The sequence below is a fragment of the Stegodyphus dumicola genome, chromosome 12 (assembly GCF_044657685.1).
Source record: "Stegodyphus dumicola isolate Sdum_Otavi_A_Nest chromosome 12, ASM4465768v1".
Taxonomy (NCBI): domain Eukaryota; kingdom Metazoa; phylum Arthropoda; class Arachnida; order Araneae; family Eresidae; genus Stegodyphus; species Stegodyphus dumicola.
This window is the reverse complement of record NC_140779.1, coordinates 80,788,935-80,813,815: the sequence shown is the minus strand read 5'-3', so window position 1 is coordinate 80,813,815 and position 24,881 is coordinate 80,788,935. Positions and strand designations below refer to the sequence as shown.

General features: G+C 31.7%; 1 protein-coding gene across 2 annotated transcripts in view; it reads right to left on the bottom strand.

Moving 5' to 3' along the window:
* hb (zinc finger protein hunchback) overlaps positions 1 to 24,881 on the bottom strand; it is a 175,490-nt gene that overhangs the window by 38,222 nt on the left and 112,387 nt on the right. The window contains exon 1 of one of the 2 annotated variants that reach the window (XM_085806633.1): positions 18,943 to 19,082. The exons of the other annotated variant lie outside the window; for it this stretch is intronic. The gene's annotated coding sequence lies outside the window, so the exon portion shown is untranslated. Of the gene's footprint in view, positions 1 to 18,942; positions 19,083 to 24,881 lie in introns of those variants that run through there. 2 annotated transcript variants of the gene reach the window in all.

Sequence of the window (24,881 nt, the reverse complement as noted above, 5' to 3'; positions counted from 1 at the left end):
TGAGAAACAAGATGGAATCCTTTGTTCGTGTTTTTCCTTTTATTTGTGTGTGAAAGAGTCCTGAATTGTGTGACTGGCATACAGACTTGCTGTCTAGATTTCCATACGATTTCTTCCAGGACTTAATTACTTCCCAGAAATCGGTAAACAGTTCATTTTTGACCGCAACAAAACGACACTGGTGTCTAGCCCAACCCACTATTATCATTCCTAAGTGCAGTTTGTCAGGAGTTCTAAGGCGCAACAAGTGTGGCCTTACCCCCCCCCGCCAGTGAGAAACAGGGAAGAATAAAAAAAGGATCCATCTGTTTAAACGTGAGGTGGTTATTTTAACAAATAAACAAAACCAGGAAAAAAAAAAAAATCCTTCAGGGAAATCCTCTTTCTCAAAGAAAGGGAAACGAGATAAAGTTAGAGAAAGCCTTTCGCGGGTTGTTATCGTGAGGGAAGAAAGGGTTGCCTGCTTTTGGGGGATCATATCAAAATTAAAATTCGGAAAGCTTTCCTATAACAGAACGCAAAATCAAATCAACCTCAAGAATTGCTTAGGAAATTTAAGGATACAAATCGCAAAATTCTCTCATTTTTTAGTCCAAAGGTGCTTTGTCCCTGAAGGACCATTGTTTTCGTTTTGCGATTTTGCGTTGAATCACTATAAATGTCCGTTTCACTTTTCAAACTGTTACCACCAAATGTTAGAATCTTGCATTATATTTGAAGAAATTAAATAATGAAAAATCTGTATAAATGTATGTCTATTTCTCGCATTGTGATAAGACAACGGTACATAGAGCCATCGAATTTTGAATGATGTAATCCTCCTACAAATGTGGGCATGTGGAAGACCAAATTTGAAATTTGGAATTTGTTTTATTATCGATTTCACATTTTGTAAAACTTTAACGAATTTTTGAGTAACAAACTCAACGATTTAAAAGCGAGCAATGACAACACTCTACAGCGGAGGGAAAAAACTTTTTATCTCCAGCAGGCGCGAAACTGTGTATCGGAAATTCTAAAGATATGCTCATTTTAAAATTTACAACAAAAAAGGGAAGTGCAGTGATAGATGTTATAGCAGTTCCGTATACAAAATTTCAATATTCTATGGCTAATTGTTTTTGAGTTATGCCACATACGTATAAAAAAAAAACCCTTCTGAATCCATTTTAAATCCACTTTTGAAAAAATATCTATTATTTTGTACGTACGTACAGATGTCACGCAAAAATTTGTTTCAAGTGGATACGAGAGCGGCCAAAACGGACATTTTCGTTGAAATACGGTACCCGAAATTTTTCGCAATTACAATACAGTAAGACCCCGAAGTTCCATCGAAGTAGAGCGTAATGCGAAACAGCGCTAAGCGAGGCTATCTTAACATGTAAATAATGGGGTTAGGGAAAGACGGGTAAAAAATGGTTAGGCATTAAATTTAATAATGTTTTTTTTAATAAAAATAAAATCAAACATTTATTTCTTACAAAAATAAAAACAATATAAACGCATATACTTTTAAAAACAAATAAAATTCTCAGTCAGATCATTCAGTCTATTCTGGGTTTCCAATTTTCTGCCTTTTTGTTAAGAAGGCATTATGATAGATTGGCTTAATGGCATATTGCGTTCAATTTCGTCGTCAATCCATATAGACAGTCGTTTTTCCATTTCCTCTATAATGTTATTTCTAGAACGGGTAATTCTAGTTGCAGAGCTTGACGTAGTTGCAATTGCCGATGACAGTATTTTTTTATTCTTAAGAATTGTCCTTATTGTTGAAGTTGCCAAAATCAGTGCAGCACTAATTTGAGATTGACGTTCACCAGAATCTAATCTTCGAATCACTTGCATTTGAGTTTCCAGTGAAATGCTTTTTCTAGTTGCTTTCTTTTCTTGTTTTTTATTATTACCCATGATAAAAACTAAAGATCATAATATTTGTCACTGTATTAATCGTTATAGTATTATACAAATTTAAACTTACAATAATGTCAACAAATGTTTCAAATGATAAAAATGCGTCCACCAAGCAAGAAACACAACTACACTGTTTCGGATATGTTATTTGGAAACCTAGCGCTGCGCACAATTTCGGAGAATCCTCGGGTTGAAATAAAAGAGCGCTAAACCGAAACAGCGTTAAGCGGGGTCTTACTGTACTTCGTATAAGGAAGTAAAAATTCTTAAGATGAAAATTCGAATTCTAACTAAAAAAGTAAGTTTCTTTTTGATAATTTTTTGGTAGAGGAGTCAAATGAGTTCAATGCGAATTTATAAAGGCATTGTATAAACTGAGAAAATATAAATTTAGTGATTTGTATATTGTTTGAATCTTTTATCAGTTCTTAAACTAAAATTCTAGAGCTTGAAAACTATCCACTGAAATATATTTTACCATTGTAGCAATTTGAGCAATGCGCAGTCCATTACGTAAAGAAAACTGATTTATACGTTGGACGCTATTCGTACGATACATGTGTTATACATTAGAATTTAACAGTTCTTGACATTTGCTTACTCTTTTAGATACAGGTTAAATAACTAACAATTTTACTGATATTGCAAGCGATATTCTTCCTAAACACAGCTCTCGTGTTATTTTGTAGTTAAAAGTGTTGCATTCAAAAATTTTATAGCCCACCAACGGCCGAGCAGTAAAGTCGCTGAACATTGTTAGACCCGATCCGAATCCAGGGGAATTGGGTGGTTACATGGCCGTTTCTGTGGCTTTCTCAGTGTGTACCGTGGATACGAACCAATTTCCCTTAGAAAGTCATCTATGAAGGCGTATCTTCACATATAGGCAGATAGCCCTTGTATGCTGCAATGATGTACCTTTTATACAATTCTACGTAACTTCTGACTTGCATAAATATGCTTAGAAAACACGAAACTCTCAAGCAAACTAAATTTCTTATAATCTTGTATCTGTAAAAACAAATCTTGCCCGGTAAATATTATCATGCAGTTTAACTTTGATTACCTGAGTTTACAAATCTTAAAAAATTCATTTCAAAGTTGATAGTTAAGTTGAAAGAAAGTTAAATGAAGTTACCCGCATTCCAAGTTTAGTGAAACTATGACGTGTTTTATACTTAATTCTATAAGCAGCCGAGTTGTCCGCTAAAATATATTTACGCTCAGTTACTTAACACGAAGAAATAAATTACGATGTCACGAATCAAAAGCAACTTCAAAACACCGCTGCTCACTTTCAGGTTCAATTAATTTCTAACACACCACTTGGTGAAATATATAATATCCAGGAATTTTCTATAGTAATTCATCAGAAAACTGATTTCAAAAACCTAGGTATCTCAGATCCTCTCGTCTACACCATTCCACATATTATCGGAAAAAGTTATAAAAAGAAGTTTGCCATATATGCAATTCCTCATTCCCATAATTTTCAGGAATATTTTAAATTTCGAAATCAAAGACCTTAAAAAAATTAAAATAGCAAACTAAGTAGCAGATTCCATCAAGCCATTAAACTCTCAAAAATAACTTCGGATAGCAGTTACACAAAGAACATCCTGCGTTGCATTACTAATAATAACCGTTATGTTCTATCCAATCACATTCTTATTCCAGACACTACATTATTTTTACAGTTTGGGATCGCAGTTCTTGCCAAAATTAACGATATTTATTCCTGATCATACAGCAAACTATTTAATTTATGAAGTATTTCATATACTTTATATATATATATATATATATATATATATATATATATATATATTGACCAAATGTACTGTGATCGGAAATGGGACACAGTCTTCAAACAAAAATCGTATTCTGCTGACTTAAATAAGTTAATTTCTAGACGATCCCTGGGTTTAAAAAATGTTAGAGCCAAGTTGGGACTTGAGAGCAGTAAAAAAGGGTAAAAGGATTTTCCGCGTTTAGCAGGGGTTTCCTTAAAAACCAGATGTTTCCAGAGGGAGTGGAAAAGGGAAGTCCCCCCCCCTCCCTGCAAAGACAAACACAATGTTGAAGAAAGTAGGTCTGTGGGACAGAAAGACACCATTTTCTCTTCCTTTGAGTACTTGCCTAAATGACCGTTCGGACGGTTCCTTTCTTCTTGCATTTCGTTAACTTCTACATGGACCCAACAAGGAAAAGAATAATACGGATAACTAACAAAGAAAGAAGTTTCTTAGAATGAAAAATAATGAACCGGAAACAAATCGTATATATCCTTTATCAAGCTCATTTTGTAAACGGGTTGCCACCGTAGGTGTAAACGAATGGTTTGGAGTTCTTGATGGAAATTTTCAACTGCAGAAAATAAATCTTTAGAAATCATAAAATGACTAGCATCCTTTAATTCTCTGAACCTATGACTACGAATTAAAAAAAAAAATTACCCGTTTTCTATCCAAGTGAACAAAATATGTCATAAATAAGGCTAAATTTAGCATTTGAGATTTTTTTGACAAACGGTTTTTAAGCCAAAGCTTGAGACACATATATCCCAACCGTAGTTAAGGGTGGGATACGTACGTCCTACACGTAGCGATCGACTTACTATAAGCACACATATTTTTGTGGAAAACTTTATTATATGAAATATATTTTACCTCGTATGGCACAGGATAAAGCATTCTTTGCATAACCAACATTACACATTGGCCAACTCATATTTGTTCTCTTCCCTATATTCGTTTGTGTACAATGAGCACAGCGATGTCTTGATTTTCCTACGATTGGAAAATGATCCCCAACATTCAGGAGATTCTAAGCACTTTTTAACCCAACAGCAATTTTTAAATTTTTAGTGGAGCATGTATGTCCCCGCCGTTAGTAGTCAAAGGGTTAAGAATCGATGTAATATTGCCTCACCAAAGCAATGAATTTTTTGTCGTAAAGGCAGCATCAACTGAAAGGCCATTCTGAAAACTACTGTACTGATGTTTCTGCACTGGAAATTATACAGCATTAAATAGGGTTGAGTTTTTTTTTTTTTAACTTATAATGAAGCATATTTACTCTGCATGGATTAACGACAAAAAAATTCATTGCTTTCGTGAGTCGATATTGCATCGATTCTTAACCTTTTGACTACTAACTGGGGCACACATGCTCTACTAAAAGTTTTTAAATTACTGTCGGAATAATGAGAAAAAACTAAAATGGGAATGAGGGCTCCAGAAACTGAAGGTAACATTTTTCGAGAAAATCAAGATCAATTTCAATTTTACATTTCGATATATGGTTTGGTTAATAGAAAATTTCGCCTTATCGAAGTTTCGCTATATATCAATGACTTAAATACTCATAAAACTTGCTGCTGTAGAAACATATCAAAATATCAGACTGATCCAATCATCGAGCAATCCTCCCCATAAAATTCAGTTCCACGCCATCTCATAAGGGCAGCTTAGCATTTACAAAAATATATCTCAGTTGCTCAACACAATGCTTAAATTTTCCGTTAAAAAGAAAACATTTAATTTTTATTTCAAGACAGCGTGTTTAAATTATCTGATTATCCTTCTCTCTCTCTCGTTTTTAACTATCTTCAAACATATCAAACTGAAATATGTGAGGTTGTCTCGCATGCATGCTTTGTTTCTAACAAAATTGCAGCAGTTTCATATGTACTAAATTGATCTTATAAATCTAATTCGGTATTAATAAAATTTGTATAATTTATGTTATTTCTAGGAAGTTTATATTGTATTTATTTAATAGTTCATTTTGAGATACTGATAAACAATATACTCCTATAATTTGCAAAACACGTGAAAGGTTGTATTTCTTCTTGAGAGATAACAATTTCCTGTTTTGTTAGCCTATTATTTTCATCGCTAATTGAAAAGAAGCCACTTCCTGCAGGTTGCAGTACTTCAAAGTAGGGTAATGTTTCATAAAATGATCCATCCTTCAAAATAAAATAAAATAACCCCACTCCATATCTACTGCGCACATTAGTGTTGCTATCTCCCTGATGACAAGTTACTTATCTCCCACTGCGAGAAGTCGTAGTTAGTAGAAAAAAGTTAATTGTGAACATTCGCGAGGGAACATTAATGTTTCCAATTTGTAGCCAAAGAATACATTTTTCTGGGAACTGCTGACAAAATAAGAACTGCTGTTCATTATATTTCGATTGCTTTGATTTTTCTGTTTAAGTAATTGGTTGAAAGTCAGTACTTTGGGTCTTAATTGGACGATTTAGATAGTAGTTTTTGCAAGCATATTTAGACAGAGAAGTAGTTAACAGAAGCCATCATTTTGAGCCAAAATGATACCGCTTTCAGTTTACCTTTACGTTATCGACGGATCATTTCGCCCTCTATTTTAGTACAATATAACTTGTGTACAGCAAGTTAAAACTGACACTGTTGCGAAATAAACTAATATCTTACATTTCAGGGAGGTGGGAACCTATTTCCTACCTCCATGTTACATTTAGTAAGAATTATCTGAAGAAGCTTTTTAAAAATATGCTTTTTTAAAAAGCTCAATTTCAATAACAGGTTTAGTAATAATAAGTGAAAGCAGTTATCTAAAACACAAGCGATATAAAGATATCAGTTCTAGGGCACAGTTATTGGCAGAGAATTGAAAATTAAAGATTATAATATAAGAGCAGCAGCAATTACTACAATTATAACCATGCACTGATTGCACGAAAATGAAAAGAAAAAAAAAAAAAAAAAGAAAAGAAAAGAAAAGAAAAGAAAAAAAAAGCGTGATGATTTTTGCATTTTAATTTATTAAAACATTAGTAAATTTAGTTCATATTCCTCATGCTTAGCAAATACAAAAGAAAGATAGCAAACAGTTATGGCAGCATGATGAAAGTCCCCAAAACTAGCAAAGGCATTTAAAAAACGGACCTGGTATTTAAAAAAAGTCCTTGCTTAAAGTTAAGTAATATAAAAAAAATTAAGTATACTGCTAAAAATTATGTCGCATATACTACAAATTATAGAAACAAACATTTATGATTTGTAGTATATACAAGATATAAATTATAAAAATTGTTACAAGTTATTTTTCTGTTTCTTACTTTTCTGTTTAAAGATAATTTTACCCAAACCCAAGGATTAAATCTATCCTTTTTACAATACTCAAAGAAAAGTCTCAAACTTTGTTTCAATAATATTCAGATAATATCCAATCATATTGTTATAAATGCCAGTATGTGGTTTATCTTCGTATAGGGATTTTAAATGGAAGCTATACTAAATTTCTGATTATCTATGCGCGAAAATCCGCTCTCATCCTAAAAAATTTAATTTTGGGGATTGCATTCTGGATAAATGCTTTTGGGGAATATTCTGTGGATAATGAAAATTTTCTGAAACGTACTTGGAAGATGAAAACTTATTAAGTCTTTTGAAAATAATCTCTTGTTAAAATCTTGTTAAAATTTAAAATAAAGCATCGTGCTGAATCTTGCTTAAAAGAGCGTTTCTAAGACAACATATAGAAAAACGAAGATTTTTAACTATCAAAGATAGTTCAATCAAGCCTTACTGAAATCTTTTCTGATCTTAAGGATTTTCAAAATGAGTGAAAGAAATATAAAAGACCAAACAAGGACGATGAAGGTGTTAGAAATACATCAGATTAAGATTTCTTTTTTACTCCAAAAGAGTTAATAGAAAAATGGGAAGAGGAAAATAAAACAATCAGATGAATTACAGTGCAAGTGCAGCTTTAGAAAAGCTATATTGATAAAAAAATTCCATTCTTCAAAAAAAGAAAAAAAAAATCTACATGAAATTTTACTTACACTCTACTTTGGAACAATACGTGTGTTTTCATGAAATTTTTTAAAAGTTGACTTTTAACTGCATGCAGTTCACTTTTTGGATTATCCATATGTATGACGTAGCACGAATAATCGAGTTCGGTACAATTTGTATTTTGTTACATAACAGTAAAATTGTGAGGCAACCCTTCTTGCCCATCTTGGTCCTCGAGACAACCCATCTTGTCGAAACCTAAATTCATCATTCTATTTGCAGTGATTTTTGTATATTTTGCCACTTTGGGAATCCTCATGCACATAAAATGCGGGAATAATATCTAACTCCCTTTTCCGCTTGAAAACTTGGAGGATGCAGAAAAAAACGATTTCTCATTTTTTTACTTCCTTGTACGAAGTAAAAAGGAAGAATTGTAATCGCGAAAAGTTTCAGGCAGCATATTTCAACGAAAATATCCATTTTGACCGCTATCGAATGCAATTTAATGAGGTTTTTGCGTGATATCTGTACGTAAGGGCAGAATAAAAGACCCTTTTCCTCCAAAATAAATAAAACTGCTTTAAAATTAATTCTGAAGAGAATTTTTCGTGGCGTCTGTACGAACGTATGTACGTACGTGCGTACGTTTCTCGCATAACTCAAAAGCGAGTAGCCTCAGAACGTTGAAATTTTGTATATAGGACTGCTATAACATGTAGATGTGCACCTCGTATTTTGGTTGCAATCGACCACACCAAACTTATATAAATATATTTATATATATATCCACTCTGTTACCCGGCTCAGTGATCTCAGTTTCTTTACTCTTATATGTTTGTAAATTGTACATATTTTGCTTTAAAAATGATTGAATTATGTAGTTTTTATCTTCCGGTTAAGGTTTTTATGCCTTTAGTAAACCTGTATGCAATATTTTTAGAATTATCAACAATTTTAAAGTTGTTTAAGTGTCGCTAAGCCGTTTTTTTATGGCGGCCATTGATTGTTTACATTTGAAACAGCAGACTAGTGGATTTGTTGCTAATCTAGAGAAACTTAGCTTCGCAACAACAAAGATAACGCCTTCGTTTATTATTGCCAATTAAATCATGCTTAATTCTTCCTGGAATTTTTTCGAGGACATAAGTGTTTAAGATTTACTTCGTAATTTTTAATAGAGATATTTTGAGCTTTTATGTATTTTTGCCTTCTTGCAAAGTGAGAACTGAATTAATTGAATGAGAAATACTCAATCGTCCGTGAAAAACTGTTTCTTTTTTGCTTTATTTGCTTAATTTCTTTTATACATCGTTCTAGCTTTATTATAGTATTTGAATAGAACATGTGGCAACGATTAGATAATTCTATTCTTTAAATGATATAAATTTTGTGCATTATGAGTTATAATATGAACGAAATATAATACTGATAAGTGAATCTAGCGCCAGAGTGTAGCTATGGTAAACAAATACTAGAGTAAATTTTAAAGAATACATTTATTCTATTGTGGTTTATGCGCTGTCGGCGAAGTAGATTTAATTCAATCCAATAGGTTTAAATGAAATGGAAGAAAAAATGCGCATAATTTAATATTCCGTACAAGGAAGTCATGTGGTGTACACATCAGATTTTTTTAAAATGTACTTAAAGCGCTAGCTCAAAAATACTTTTATATTCTCACAAGATTGACTAGATCAAATATATAATTGTGATGAAGTTTGTCGAGAAAAAGTGCTTTCATGGAAGATATTAGGAAAAAAAAAAAAAAAAAAAAGATTCGTATTTAAGCATGCAGTTAAAGGAACTCATGAAAATTTTAATGAAGCTAACTCATTTAATCGATGAGAATAGAATTCATAACAAACTAACATCATTATGTTGCTTCAACTACTTGGAGATTAGTTTTTCCTTTAGTCGTTAAATATAATAAAGAGGAGCGCTTGAAATTATTGAGTGATATTCCAATAATTTGTGGCTATGCATTATAAATATAGAATGAGAGTATTTCGAATCATAATTTTTAAACAAAATTTATCTCTCGGAAAAATTAACCTTAATTTTTGACATCTCTCTCTTTATGGCAGCAATGATAAGTTTTAAATGAATTAAGCTATTGAAAGATCGGACACGTTGACGCATTTTTAATTGTACAGAAGGGAAACAAATTAATTTTATATGGACCTCTCATTTATGTAAACAGATATTAACTGGTAGAATACTTTTGCAGTTGCGAAAAATTATATCGTAAAATTTTCAACTATCAATATAAAATTATAATTGTCTGAAAGCGTATGATTAAAACCAAATCAAAATTTTACAGAGTTAATATGATGATGCACATTATTTTAAATAAAAACCTCTAAGAGAAAACAATTTCTTATTTGAAAACTCAATTTGTTTTAACAAAATTGATAAACTCATTTTGAAAACCCCATGCCCATTCCTTTGAAAGAAATGTAATCTCTTCTTTGCGATTCTTTTTAAAGAATAGATTATTAAATATCGCAGTTTTTGTTGTGTTTGACATATTCCTAGGAAATTATATTTCACCCTGCGTAAATGGACATGAGTTACAGTGAGGCTTCTCTGGATGAATGTCTCATTACTAGCAGAAGTACTTTAGGTGTCAGGTACATCATTAGTATGTATCCTAGCCATCATAAAGGCTTTTGAGAAGTTCCCTACCACATTGTAATTTTCTGCACCTGCTAACCACAATGAGAAATAGCTCAAAGCCCAATCATAAACGAAGAATACGGTGTGAAATAGGGTCTGTAAAAAATGTGATCAGTTTGACCGGTGTCCGAAGGCTTAAGAAAATGAAATAATGACATGCTTTCAACTGTACGTGAAAAGACTTCCCTTTCTATGCAGTGACAATACCTTATATCCTAAGGGTTCAAGTACTTCCATTAGCAAAGTCATAGCAAAGAACATACATGTCCTGTAAGTTATAATCCTGTAAGTTCTTTGGTTATAGCATTTGTCCATAGCTGCATTCCTAAATCATTTCTTCTGATCGAAAGATCTTCGATTTATAAATTATGAAGTAAATTTGCTAAAGTAAAGTGTTTTTATTCTTATCTACGAAAATTTAAAAAAAAAGGGGGAAGGAATAATTTAATATGCTTTTGTATTTATCTACTGATAAAATCATTTCTTTTACTACTCCATTTACTGCAGCAACTGGAAATCGCCATGCTTATTTATTCTGCAACTAAACAATATATAAAAAATATATCTAGTTGTTTAAGTAGAGAGAAAAAATGTGGAGTATTAAATTTTAAAAGGGGAAAAGTTGCATGTCTTTAAAACATCACAATCTAAGTGTGAATTCAGACTTGGAGAAATGTAATTTCTGAATTTCTCATCACATATTGCTTGAACAGTTCAAGAATACCTACCTCCATCTCCTCAAAAAACTTTTAAAGATAATAAGAAAAAAGTAAGATTTTAAGAAACATCTCTTATCTCACTATATTTTAGCTTAATAAATTTTTGCTTTGGTTTGAAATTGCTTCTTAATTTGTAAAACATTTTAATGTTCCTAAAGTTACCTACAACCTGGATTATGTGGCATCATACAAAAGTAGTAATTGTGAGTTTTCTGAATCTTCGACAGTAAAAAAAAAAAAAAAAAAAAACCTGGATAACGACAGGAAAAGTGTCTAAGAGGAGTTTTTTGACAGTAATACTAGTAAGTATACTAGCGGTTATATGACTTCTCCAGTGTCTGCTATAAAAAGAACTTTAATGTGTAGTATGTATTTTGAGCAATAGTCTGAAACAGAAGGTAGAATTCGCTGGCAAATACACTTTCTCCAGCCAAAGAAACATTAAGATGAGAACCACTTAAATGAGATACATTCTAATGTATGGAATGGGAGTTTTAAACCAGTTTATTTCCTTCTCTTTCTATCGAGAATGGTTGGCAAGAATTTGCATGAGGATCGGGAGAGACCCACAAGAAGATTTCTCGATCCTAAACGATTAGTGTAAACTAAACAGATCAAACAATACAGCATAGTAATCTAATCCATACAGTTACTTAAAAGTATTTTCTTTTTCGCTTACTAGAAGTTTCCTGATTGATTTAAAAATACATTTATTTGTGAATGAACTAATCACTCAAATGTTAGATTACTTATCTTATTTATTTGATTACGAATGAACCACTTTCAGATCAGATCATGCAGTGACTTTGCACTTCGTTCATGACTCTTAAATTCTACTATTCTTCGAAGAGCATAATTGGATATTTATTGTTGAAAGAACATTGCCCAATAAAGCATTTTTAAACAAATCTTGGATGAATCAACAATATCATACATTTACGAACGCTAACAAAGGCAACAGAATGAATTCATAAGTAGCATACATAATTTGAGGTTACCTTTGCAAACCAGCGTCTAAACGGTAAAATTTCATGATATTCCTATAGCTCATTTTATGGCACCGAATTAAAGGTGTAAAATACATTTACACATTGATAGTAAAGTTAGTGTGTACATTAGACATACTCTTAAAAGAATCACCTGCTAGAGAGTTCCTCGTCTTTAACATTTCCATTGAGATTTTAGAAGGAATGCCTTGATAAATCCCTTCAAAACAACAATAGTTGTGTTTGTTCAGTTTAAATAAATGTTAATCTACCTAAATTTGCATCGTATCTAACGTTACTAGTATGCTTCAATAAAAACTTAATGTTCACGTGACAAAGGCTGCATTTCTAGGAAGATTCATCTGTAACTATTAGCACGCAGTGAAGGTAGTGTGCATTCGCCACTAATTTCATATTGTCTTATTTAATCTACCTTTTTCCTGTAGTTTAGGTTCGCAGTTATTAGATCATTCCAGTCATTGATTGTATGCAATTTCTTACCTATGATTTTTTACTTTTATTTATATTCTCCAAAAAAATCACAAATTCTTTAGGAACATTATGTTAGAAAACTATTATAAAAATTTACCCATTATTTCTGTCCAAGAATTAAGATTTAATCTGATACATATTGTATTCAGTAGTTAAAGTTTCCTTCTATAAATGTGATTCTATTTTCAGGTAATTCGCTTACGGCATTCATTTCTGCTATGCAGTCCACAAAGTATACAGTCAACAAAATATAAACAGGGCAATATACAGTCCAAAAAATATAAACAGGATAAAAATTTTAATCAAATTTCTCTGAGATTAGGCCATTTTTTTTTTTTGGTGCGTTATATAACTTTGCTATATATATACTTTATAACTCCCAATGCAAATTCTTCTTTAAGGTGATAGAGTTTGATCCCTTCGAAACGAACATCCATTCAGAACTATTTTCCGATTTTCATTGAAGGACGACAAACCATTGGGTCATTTTGGCGTCCCCACTGACCATAGGTCACCTTGAAAGCGTTTTTTTTTTTCCTCTTCTATCCTTGACCTTGGTAGAAAACTCAAAGGGAAAATGCAAGGAAAGGAAAAGAAAAAACAAACAGACAGGAAGAAGGAAAAGGGGATTCTCTACGAAACCTCTTTCCCCCCTTGATATTTTAAGCATTGGTACTGCCGCAATTGTTACTGCTGCCATGCAAGAAAAAAAGAACAGGTATGGCAGTTGTGAAAAGCAGTAAAGGCGTATGGGATATAGCTCATACTTCCCAAAGAATTTGTGATTTGGGAGAATATTCTTCAGCAAAAAAAAATCAGGTAAACTATTAGTATATAAGATTTTTTTAGCACATAAAAATGTACCACTTCATTTAAAGTTCAGAATTTATTGGGATTATGCAGCAATTTTTTTTTTTTTTTTTTTCCGTATGCATGCCATCTTACTTCACTATTCTTATAAAGCGTCATATTTATGCATCAAAATTGAGCTTATCAGTTTTCAGAAATGTGACTTAAGAGCAGAAACTTTTGTAATTATTTTCCGAACTATTTTGCTTTTCCCCCAAGATTAAAAGAAAATACAATAGAACTAATCAATTCGAGCAATAATTTTTCTTTTTTATTTCTCTTTGGCTTTAACTCATCATAAATATTTTCAATTGAAGATAGAAATCTATTCTCATCATACGTTTAAATACTTCTTGCAATTAGACTCTTGAAATTAATGAGTAATCTTTTCAGTTTTATTTTTTAATGCCCTTCTGAGTTTCACCATCTTATTCAACGAAAGGTAAGATAATCTGAAATATTGTCTTCTGTTGCGTCTACAGCAAAGTTTTCCACATTTTTTAACCACACGACTCACAATTGTACACGATGATAAAGGAGGAATGTATTTGATTTGGGGAGGGAAAAATGATTCGCAAAAAAATGTAATAACGAAATAATAATAAACATGTATATATGAATATTAACAGTTAATTGATAATTATAAATAAATTCAGAACTATAGATAAATATAATATTACAAGAAAAAATTAAAAACTTTTCGCGACCCATCAAAAATTGTTTCCCGACCCCACACTCTAGAAACCACTGATTTCCGGTACAACAGTAAAATAATTTACAGTTCATTTTTATCTGAAATTGAAGTTTCAGTTTGACGGGTCATAATCTGAGGTTTACTATTGCTTAAACAAAGGTCTGTAAACAAGGCTTTATTTCACTACTTAAGGATTTTAAAGCTATTATTCTGAACTACATTTTATATTTCACATATTTTAGGAAGTTTCATAAGCAACCATATATGGGTTGCCCTTTTGAGAACTGTACGGCCCTTTCCGGAGCTTTCTGAACTAACGCTAAGGATTAAAAAGAATGCATCTGCAAATAGAATTTATCTTTGGAAACACATACCATCGAAGAAATTTACCATTCCATATCCAAACTCTGAATCTCAAATAGCAGGCTTGTATCTCTCAAAATTTCTTTTAAGTAAGAATGTAAAGTAACGCGTTTAAAAGCTTTTTTCAACATATAACCTTACACTCGAACAAATGCAATTTATTTATCAAATTCAAGAACTTCATATATTTATCAAAATCATTTTTATTTTACCAGATGCTTGTGAATCACACACCAATATCACACCGAAAAATCGACATCAGCCTGTCACTCTTTTACAGAAAACCTCTGAGGAAGGCAGACAAAGTTCTTCACCTTTACAAACCAAAAGTATTCTTCGCTATATACCGGAACATTCACTCTTATAAAATTAACGTCAATCTGAAATCTGTTTTTGTCTAATTTTACAAACTGTTTCACATTACTGCAAGAAATAGATTAATTACTTGTGTTAGAAGAAATACTAGCTTTCAAGTTTTCGATTAGCTGAAGTACCTCAAAGATCTGAAAAGAGAGTTGCTTACATATTGGTTGTTTATTGGTCTTCCGTATATCAATAATTAAAAGTTGATAAAATTAGAGTTAATTACTTCAATTTAGGAATTCAATCTATATGCATATTTGGTTAAATATCGGCGCATAATACAAACTTATAAGCTATTCGCCTTTTGGTTCAAATTTCACGCAATTTATATTGATGTACGTTCGAAAGACTAAAAAATTCTGAAATTATTTGCATACAAAATAGTTTCACTTATCGTTTTGATGTGCATTTCTTTCTCACTTAAAGCTGCATAATGTTAATTTCCGACTGTATAGTTTGTAAATACCTACAAGAAAAAAGTGTAAATGTTTTAAAAAAATAGCCAATTTATTGAAAACATCAAAATCAAAAATTTATTTCAAAGAAGCAAAAGGAGAGAAGTCTCACCCAGACAATTTTTTCTTTTATTTCTCAAGCTAATCTTAAACTCATAAAATCAAAGTATTGGATTCAAAACTTAATCATCCAAGCGAAAATGACACCAAATATTTTTCTAGTCACGCACATATCGGGTTTTTGAATTAAAGTAAAAATATGACCGATTTTCGTAAAATGATTAAGATTATGAATTATTGAAGACTGAAATTTCTTAGTATATTTCGACTGAAAAATACAATTTTTTAAGTTTAATAAACAGCTAAATAAAAAATAAAGGTTAATAACAATCATAATTTAGTTTTAAACTTTTACGTCTGAATGCAGGCATTTTTTAAAGTTAGCTTGTTAGTTAAATGAGGTACATATTTTTAAAAATACATTTCATTTGGAGAAAGTTTAAAATAAAGACAAGAATTCACAGTATAAAATTTTAAATAAATTCAAAGTAAAAAAGCTCAGAAGAAAAAAATAACTTTCCCTAAATTAACTTTCCCTTGATCTTACTTAAATAAAATTTACAACAACAACAAACAAACAAAAAAAAAAAAAAAAAAAAAAAAAAACCAATGAATCGGATAAGCGGATATACAAAGAAATTTAGTTTTACAGAATTTTTTAATGTAACGAATTTCAGATATTAAGTGAAAAATAAATATACTTGATTAGATTTGAAGTATTGTAAGGAAAGCAACTTACCATTACCCAAATAAGTTTACCAGAAAAGTCCGTGGCTACCTATTCCTAATATATACCTAATCCTATTCTGAGACACACAAACACCAGGCAAATTAAAATGTTCTTGAATCAATCAAACAGAATATTTTAAATGAACGATTCTGAATTGTTTGGGAGAAAACGAAATGGTGAAATTCTCTGCAAGGTATATTTCCCGAGAAAAAGAAATGTTCTTTGGACTTCTCTTGCTTATATATAAGAACAACTGTTTTATCTGTTTCGAAATAAATCGCCAATGAAAGACGTAGAAAAGATACTTGGAAACAGATTTCGCAAATCAATGAAATGAAAATACACCGCCTCCTTTGAAAATAGCGAAGAAATCCTGATTACGAAATTTAATGTTCAGAGAGGGGGAGGAGTCTGCATAAATTTCAGATTAGAAAAAAGAAGTCAGAAATGCTGATCTGTTTTTTTTTTTTTTTTTAAATTGCCTAGTTTGACAAAAGTGGATCTTTGCACTGCTTAAATCTTATGATCTAGCAAATCTAATTATCTTCATAAATAGGCCACTGCGTAGGATATTAGAATCTTCAATACACAGGATCGACAGGCCGTGGCGTCTACACCGTACAATCGTCATACAGAAAAAGAAATTTGGATAAAGATATAACAATGAGCTACAGGATTAATGCCCATTTGTCTCTCGTACATTGTCATCACAGGCATACATACATCATATAGAGTCGACACCGGTATAAAATCGACATTTTCGTAGCGCAGAAAAGGCTTATAATTAACAATGACGGATGATCGAGAAGTCGTGAATTTAGTTCAGCTATCTTGTTGCATGGAATAGACACTAACGTAAGATGAACATCCGTATAGAGATGTTATAGCGGAATAGGATCAGAGTATGTTTTTGAAATTCTGGTAAAGAGATGATCATACGCAGTGTAATCCTGTGTCCCATATGCGTTAAAACAATCTTTAATTAAAGCCAACAAATGTAAAAACAAGTAAATGAATAAATAAAAATCATAACTGCCTTTTGTCGGATATGATTAAAAAACTTTTTGATTACTTGAAATAACTTTGCTATATGAAAAAATTTTTTTAAATAACAACTTGCTTCAGACATATTTTAATCTTACCGTTTCAAAAACGGTGCCAAATTTAGAAGCTCTAATGCAGATTTTGCTGTTTATTGGATTGCGTAAATATACTGATCGAAGTCTCTTTATTAGCCTTATGAATAACTATGGCATACATAATCGTTATAAAGTGAAGAATAACGGCAAAATTTCGAAATACTGACAAAAATAAAGAAACTAAAATTTAATTATTTATTTATTTTAATTCTGAACAAAGCTTCCTTTCGGCTGTTAACTAATATTAATTCGGAAGCAGCAGAATGATTTGAAGAAACGGTTACAAGTAATTAGTAATATCTTGATTTTAAAATGAAAAAAATCGAAATATATAGCACAAAATTAGTAACTAACAGTACATTTTAAAACTTTTTCGAAGTATCCTTAGGTGCAAAACAGTATTGGAATAGTTAAATTGAACAGAATCTCTTACAATTCTCTTAACATGCAAAACTTCCTTGAAAACGGTATAAGCAAATATCCATGCTATCAGATGAGGTACAGAGAAAAAAAAAAAAAATTAATTTATAACAAAGGATGTTTTGAGTTTCACAGGTCTTTGAATAACAATTTTCTGTTTTCCTAACATACACGCTATAGAACGTGGATGAATATTAAATTTCTGTAAAACCTGCTGGAACATAGCACAGACTATCAGAAAGTAGGAGTTAATAGTGCTTTAATTTTTGTTAAAGCGTTTCAGTAATGATTTGCAATGATACATATATATAGGAAGAAAGTATGAAACTAATAAAGACGCAAAAACTGCTATACAGTTAGTAGAAAATGTAAGACGCAATCCAAAAATTCACCGAACTTTCTGCTAATAAACTATGTTTGAGCCGCGGGGTCCACAAAGTTTTAATAAAGAAACACTGCACAAAGGTTTTCAAATAAAAACTTTTTTAAGCATATATTCTACCAGGCAAATCGAGAGAACCCCGCGTTTTAATAACATAAATGTTAAGAACATTCCTTTTAGAATAACACTGCAGTGGAATTAAATATTATTTCCACTCACAAATTGTACTAATAACATATCGTTTGCATTTATGTAAAGCTAACTTGCTTGTATTGCAATAAATAAATAAATGCTTAAGAAGCACAGGATAACAAAAAACTTAGAATAAAAAAAAAAAAAAAAAAAAAAAGGATTTTAAGCTAATTAGTGAAGTGTTTTGCTATTTTGGCAAAAACCGCAAATAATTATTATACGCTTCGTTTTTCTTGTCATATTCTAAAAAATAGGGCGACAGTTATTGTACTTGAACATAAACAAAGAGGGAAATTCCTATATCTGATTCAAAATATTACAATTATATTTTTGAAAGAAACAAATTTTAACAGGATTTATTTGAAACATTACGCATATACATAACATACATAATTTCTAAGAATTATCCTCTATCTATGTCACTAAATTAATATTCTAAAACAAAGCGAAAATTTAATCCAATAAGCAAGCACAAAACTTAGATTAAAGAACACAAAACAAAGCAATGTATCGAGAATAAGATTTAAAATTAAATAAACAGAAATAACATCCAACATTTTTGCACTGACAAGTCCGACTGACTTCCGAGATTTATCAACCCACTTCCCGAAAAAAAAATATTTAACACTCACAAAAAGTAAAAACTATAGAAACCAAAGCATAAAGTCCGAAATATAGTGAAATACAGAAAACTACTGCTGAGTATAACTTACTCTGAAATACGTGAATTCCAACTTGGAAGTTAAAGATTAAAATCTTCTCAGAATTTCATTTGTCCATTGTCACAATAGTTGACAAAAAAACCGTACGTTTACTACGACGAGCTAAATCCGAATGAGTTGGTCAGTGCATTGGTCAGTGCTTCCTATAGAGGGAGTAGCGAAAGCAACCCTCAGAAGTTTTAGGGGTTGGATGAATGAGTGGGGGAGGGATGAGACGTGGAAAGATCTCCTTTCCACCGAGATGCTGCATTTTTATTGGTTACGAGATTAAGAACAATCTAACAGGAAGAATCTTTCTCCATGATCGAGTATGCTCGGACATGCATGCGTTTTGTTTTTACACAATCTCGCTCGTGCGTAGGCACCACCAACAACGGATAATCCGTACCCGAATAATCGAGAATATATTGTATTACTGGAGATATCCGATAAAATTGAACTTTTCAAAAAAAGAAACCACACTGAGAATAAAAAGATATTGGTGTGCGTAATAATATAGTAACATGGGTAGAATAGTGGAATTCTGGTAACCTTATAACAGTTTTATGGAATAATACGAACAAATGTCAAATGCATTTCTGTTTTACTCTTAAAACTTCGGCTAATGAAAATTAGTTTCGAAATCCCCAGTGATCAATCAGTTTATTTTTGTCTGCAAATGTTAATGCTGAATTCAGATTGCGTAAATGACAGAAAGTTTAATATTATTTTCAAAAGGATTTTAAAAGTGACTTTCAACTTGAAAGATAAGCACGCCAACTCTAAAGTTAAGCATACTTAGCTTTGTTACTAATGTAAGTAAGTTTCTTAACCCGCGAGCACGCGCAACGGGTATGTCATACCCATGTGCATTTTTCTTTTTGTATATTTCTCATCTATTCTTTCATAAAAGGACGAAACTTGGTGTAGCTGAGTTCAAGGTCACATACTTAAATGGGGGAAATTTCTGAGGTGACCTGAGGTGCAACGGTTTTTTAGGAACAGCATTGTTCGGGCATGTCATACCCGCGCGTGTACTCGCGTTTCTCAGTGAGTCACTTCGCACTTCTCGTTTTCAAGCTTTTAGTATAGGTGTTTCTTGAGTTGTAAGCATGGCGCCGTATATTCCTTACGATGAAGAGATGAAAAGATTGAGAAATCTTCTTGAAACAGTTTCTTCTGATGAGGATTCATTTAGTGAAGACGATGAAGATGTTGATGACGAAGAATATAATAGTAATCATGATTAATCCATAGAGAATAGTGATTCAGATACAGAAACAGAAAATAAAACTTTGGAATGTAGCAATGAGTTTTATGTTGAAAAAAATTGGAGTAAAGTGGAACAAAAATAAATTCCGGATTAATGTTAGAATTGGGGCCAAAAATATAACTAAACTCCCTGGAAATACGAAGTATTCTAAAGACGTCTCAACACCTTTAGATTCCTGGTCACTGCTCATCGATGAAGATATGCTAAAACATGTAGTCGACAATACAAATATTTATATCGATTCAGTACGTGGAAATTTCACTCGTGAACGGGATGCGAAAGCAACAAGTGAGTTGGAAATCAAAGCTTTAATTGGATTGCTGTATTTATGTGGAGTTTATAAATCCTCCCATGTGAACGAAGATATTTGTGGGCAACAGACGGAACGGGAATGGGCATATTTCGGGAAACAATGTCAGTGAACCGATTCCTCTTTCTTTTACGATGACTTCGTTTTGATGAATTTAGAGATCGTCCCAGTAGAAGAGACGCTGATAAATTAGCTCCGATCAGAGAATTTTTTGGAAATTTTGTCACAAATTGCCAAAAAGCTTATACTGTAGGAGAGTATGTGACCATTGATGAGAAGTTGGAATCAATCAGAGGTCGTTGTTCCTTCAAACAATATATGCCCGACAAGCCAGCAAAGTATGGCATAAAAATATTTGCTCTTGTAGACGCAAGGGTATTTTATACCTGGAGTATGGAAATTTATGCTGGTAAACAACCAGATGGGCCGTTTCAAGTTGAAAACGGTGCAAGCGAAGTTGTCAAACGTTTAATAAGGCCCTTATACAACTCTGGTTGAAATTTAACAGTTGGTAGTTGGTATATGGGATATGAATTATCTCAAGATCTCCTAAAGAAGAAAATTACGATAGTAGGTACAATGCGTAAAAATAAGAGAGAAATCCCACCTGAATTTCTGGCAAAGAAAGGAGAAGTATATTCTTTAATTTTCGGTTTTCAGAAAGAAGCAACACTTGTATCTTATGTTCTGAAAAAATAAGAGTGTGATCCTGTTGTCCACAATGCATTCCGATGATCAAATCGATGAATCTACTGGATAATATAAAACGCCTGAAATCATTACATTCTATAACATGACAAAAGGAGCAGTCGATGTTGTAGATGAGATGGCTACAGCAAGAGTAGCACGTCGATGGCCTATGGTGATTTTCTTTACAGTGTTAAACGTGGCTGCCATTAATGTAAGAATAATTCTACTATCAAAGAAGGAACCACCAACGGAATACCGTAACAGGCGTACTTTTCTCAAAGCCTTAGGGTTGCAGCTAATAGAAAGTGTTCAAAATGAACGACGACGTGCATCTGTAGTTCCTGATTCTAGACAAACACTGACCACCGAGGAACATGTTAACAATGAGCCACCCCCCAAAAGACCTAAAATTACTTACAAGAGGTGTACAGAGTGCCCCAAGAAAAAAGATGGAAAGACTAGATTCATTTGTGAAAATTGCAGCAAAAGTATATGTATGGAACATATCACCTCATTTTGTAAACAATGTTCAAAAAATTGTAAGTAAATAATTTTACCTCCCCTTTTTCTTTCATATTTTAAATCATATTTTAATTTTCTTTCATATTTTTAATTTTCTTTCATATCTAAAATGAAGTATTAACTTGGTTTTACATTTTAATTTCTTTTAAAAAACGATTAATTTTATTCGGCAAATTTTTAATTACAAACTTTTTATTCGGGTATGATATACCCGGCGCGTGTTCTCGTGTTTGTCGGATCGGTGCGTGTGCTCGCGAGTTAATTATAAAAGTTATTTTAAAACATATCTCTTACAACAACAGAACTTTTCATTACTTTCGTTTTTCTACTCGCATCGCCACAGAAGCGATTTGATGGTGTGGTGTATTTAATTATGGCAAAGCACTGTAGGGCTGTCTGCCTAAGGGGAGGGATGCCTTCGTGGAGGACTTTCTAAGGGAAACTGGCTCGCAAACACGTTACACATGGGGAAAACCACGAAAACACCCATGCAGCCAGCCCGTTCGCAGAAGCGATTTGAAAACAACTAACTTTTTTTACTGTTGCCAAAACCTAAATTGAAATACAATGTTGCCACTACAGTTTTTCTTTAAGAAATATTAAATTGAAACATAATTTGCGCTAATCTGGTAAATTAATTTAACAAAAAATAAAATAAAAAATCTGAGAGGTTTCAAATTTTAAGTTAGTACGTCAAAAGGGGCGTTTTTTTTTTTTTTAACGTTTTGTGTGCTACCTTTATTTATTTAATATTCTGTTCTTCGCACTTAAACCATAAAATTTAATTCAACAGCAATATCGCATGAGCATATCTTTATAATTTCCGATAAACAATCTCTCGCGCTGGAGATAAAAAATGCCCCCCCCCGTACAGAATTGTCATTGCTCGCTTTGAAATCGTTTAGTTTTTTAATCAAATATTCGTTGAAGTGTTACAAAATATGAAATCGATAATTAAACAAATTTCAAATTCAAATTAGAGCTTCCACATACCCATACTCTATGGAAGATTATTTTATTCAAATTTTGATAACTCTAGGTACCATAATTTTATCACAATGCGAGAAATATACATACATACTTTCATGCTGATTCTTCATTATTTGATTTCTTTAAATATAATACAGAGCGCTAATATTTTGTGGGGACAATTTGAAAAGTGATTCGCCGTTTATAGTTTTCAACGGAAAATGCCAAAACGAAATCAATAGTCCTTCAGGGAAAATCGTCCCTTTGGACTAATAATAATGATATAGCAACAGATATTATAAAATAATTTTAGATTACTTGTGTAATTCCGCCACTACAGATTATTGATAACTTCCATAAAAATGGTTACATATTTCTATAAAATTCGAAGGGCATAGCGAGTAAAATGGTTTTTGCCAATTTTTTAAGAAGGAAAATTACATTGGCATTCTTAACGGAGCGTTCACAAAATTTTTGGACCGTTACGATACTTACGCTATCAACCATTTCTATTTCACTCATCTTGCCATATGTTACTTTGATTTACAAACTGAGTGGTTTAAAAAAAAAGCGTTAAATGTCCTTCTTAATAATCTAAATTTTTATGTTACTTTTTTAATAATGTACCGAACCGATGAAAAAATGCCAATAATTTATTTTACATCTAACTGATAATTTTCTTGAATATTCGCAGAATTATTGTATTTCATAAAATAATTTTCTGACGGTATGTATTCATATTATTAATGCACTTTTTTAATGAAGATATTCTCCAATATTTTAGGCTGGTTTGCTCTATTTGATTATTGTAAAGCACTTGAGGGCTATCTGCCTAGGGAAAGGGTTGCTTTCGTGGAGGACTTTCTAGAGAAAACTAGATCTTACTATTTAGGCAAAGCGTAAAAAAATTAGATTTAGACTAAAATATTTAGAGGTATAAATTGTATACAATGCATACCAAAAAATTCTACGATACTAAAGTAATATTACTTAATACGATAGCGTAAAATAAGTGTTATCTGAAGAAAACTATAATTTTTTTGCAATTTGTGCAACGAAAGATGTGTAGAAATTCGTAAATGATAAAATTTAAGTTTTTTTTTTTTTTTTTTTTTTTTTTTTTTTGTCCCAGCAGTACCTCCTGTTATTTATAATACATGTTAAATCCATTTATCATTTATTCAAGATGCATAGGATTAGAGCTATAGTTAGAGCTATAGTGCTTAGATGTTATAGCGCTTTATAAAAAACTATATAGCACTATAAATATATAAATAGCTATCTAGGACTTTTACAGCACTATAGTATATATATAGAGCGTGCTTTGTTGCAATTTAATAAATAGCGTGCTTTGTTAATTTAATAAATAGTGTGCTTTTTATAGTGTTCTTTGTTGTAATTTAATAAACCCATATTCAAATTTCGAAAGACTTAACACAGCTTCCCGAAATTATTCTTTGTAATTTTTAAGTTGTTCTTCCATCTCACCTTCATAAAGTATAAAAAGAAATCAGTATTAAATTACCAATACTGCAACATTATTATTTTTGGAAAAACATATCAGTATTTGTCTTCATTTAATGATAATCTTCATTACAGCTTAACGCAATGCGAACGGTGTGTAACACGAACTCGGAACTAGTAAACTTTGCAGCTGAAAAATGATTAACTGAAAAAAAGACAAAGAAACGCGTGTCTATGTTATATTTAGAACTAAATATTGCTAGTCAACTTCTAGTTGTTAACTACATAAGCTAATTACAGATAACGATACTTTACCGTAATATATTTTTGTCGATTATTACGAGTCCTTTTTTCTGAGAAAAAAGATAAGTTATTTCCGGTATCGACCCTATCGGGAAATCATTTGCTTGCATGTGCGAGGGAAATATATCTTGAGTTTTACGATTCAAGCTCTAATTCAATTACATTGGATAAGCTAATTTATAACTGTATGTCAAATATTTTTTCTCATTTCGAGAAAAAAGATAAGTTAAATCCAGACTTAAATCTTATTAGTTAAACTTTATCTTAACGCATTATGAATGCTTATGGCATAAGCATTGAGATAATAAACTTTATCTACAAAACTGACCGCCGGTAAAGAAACTAAAGAAAACATGGTATATTTTACAATCTATCATTTTAAAAACCAAATGCTACTAATTAACTTTATATTGTTATTTA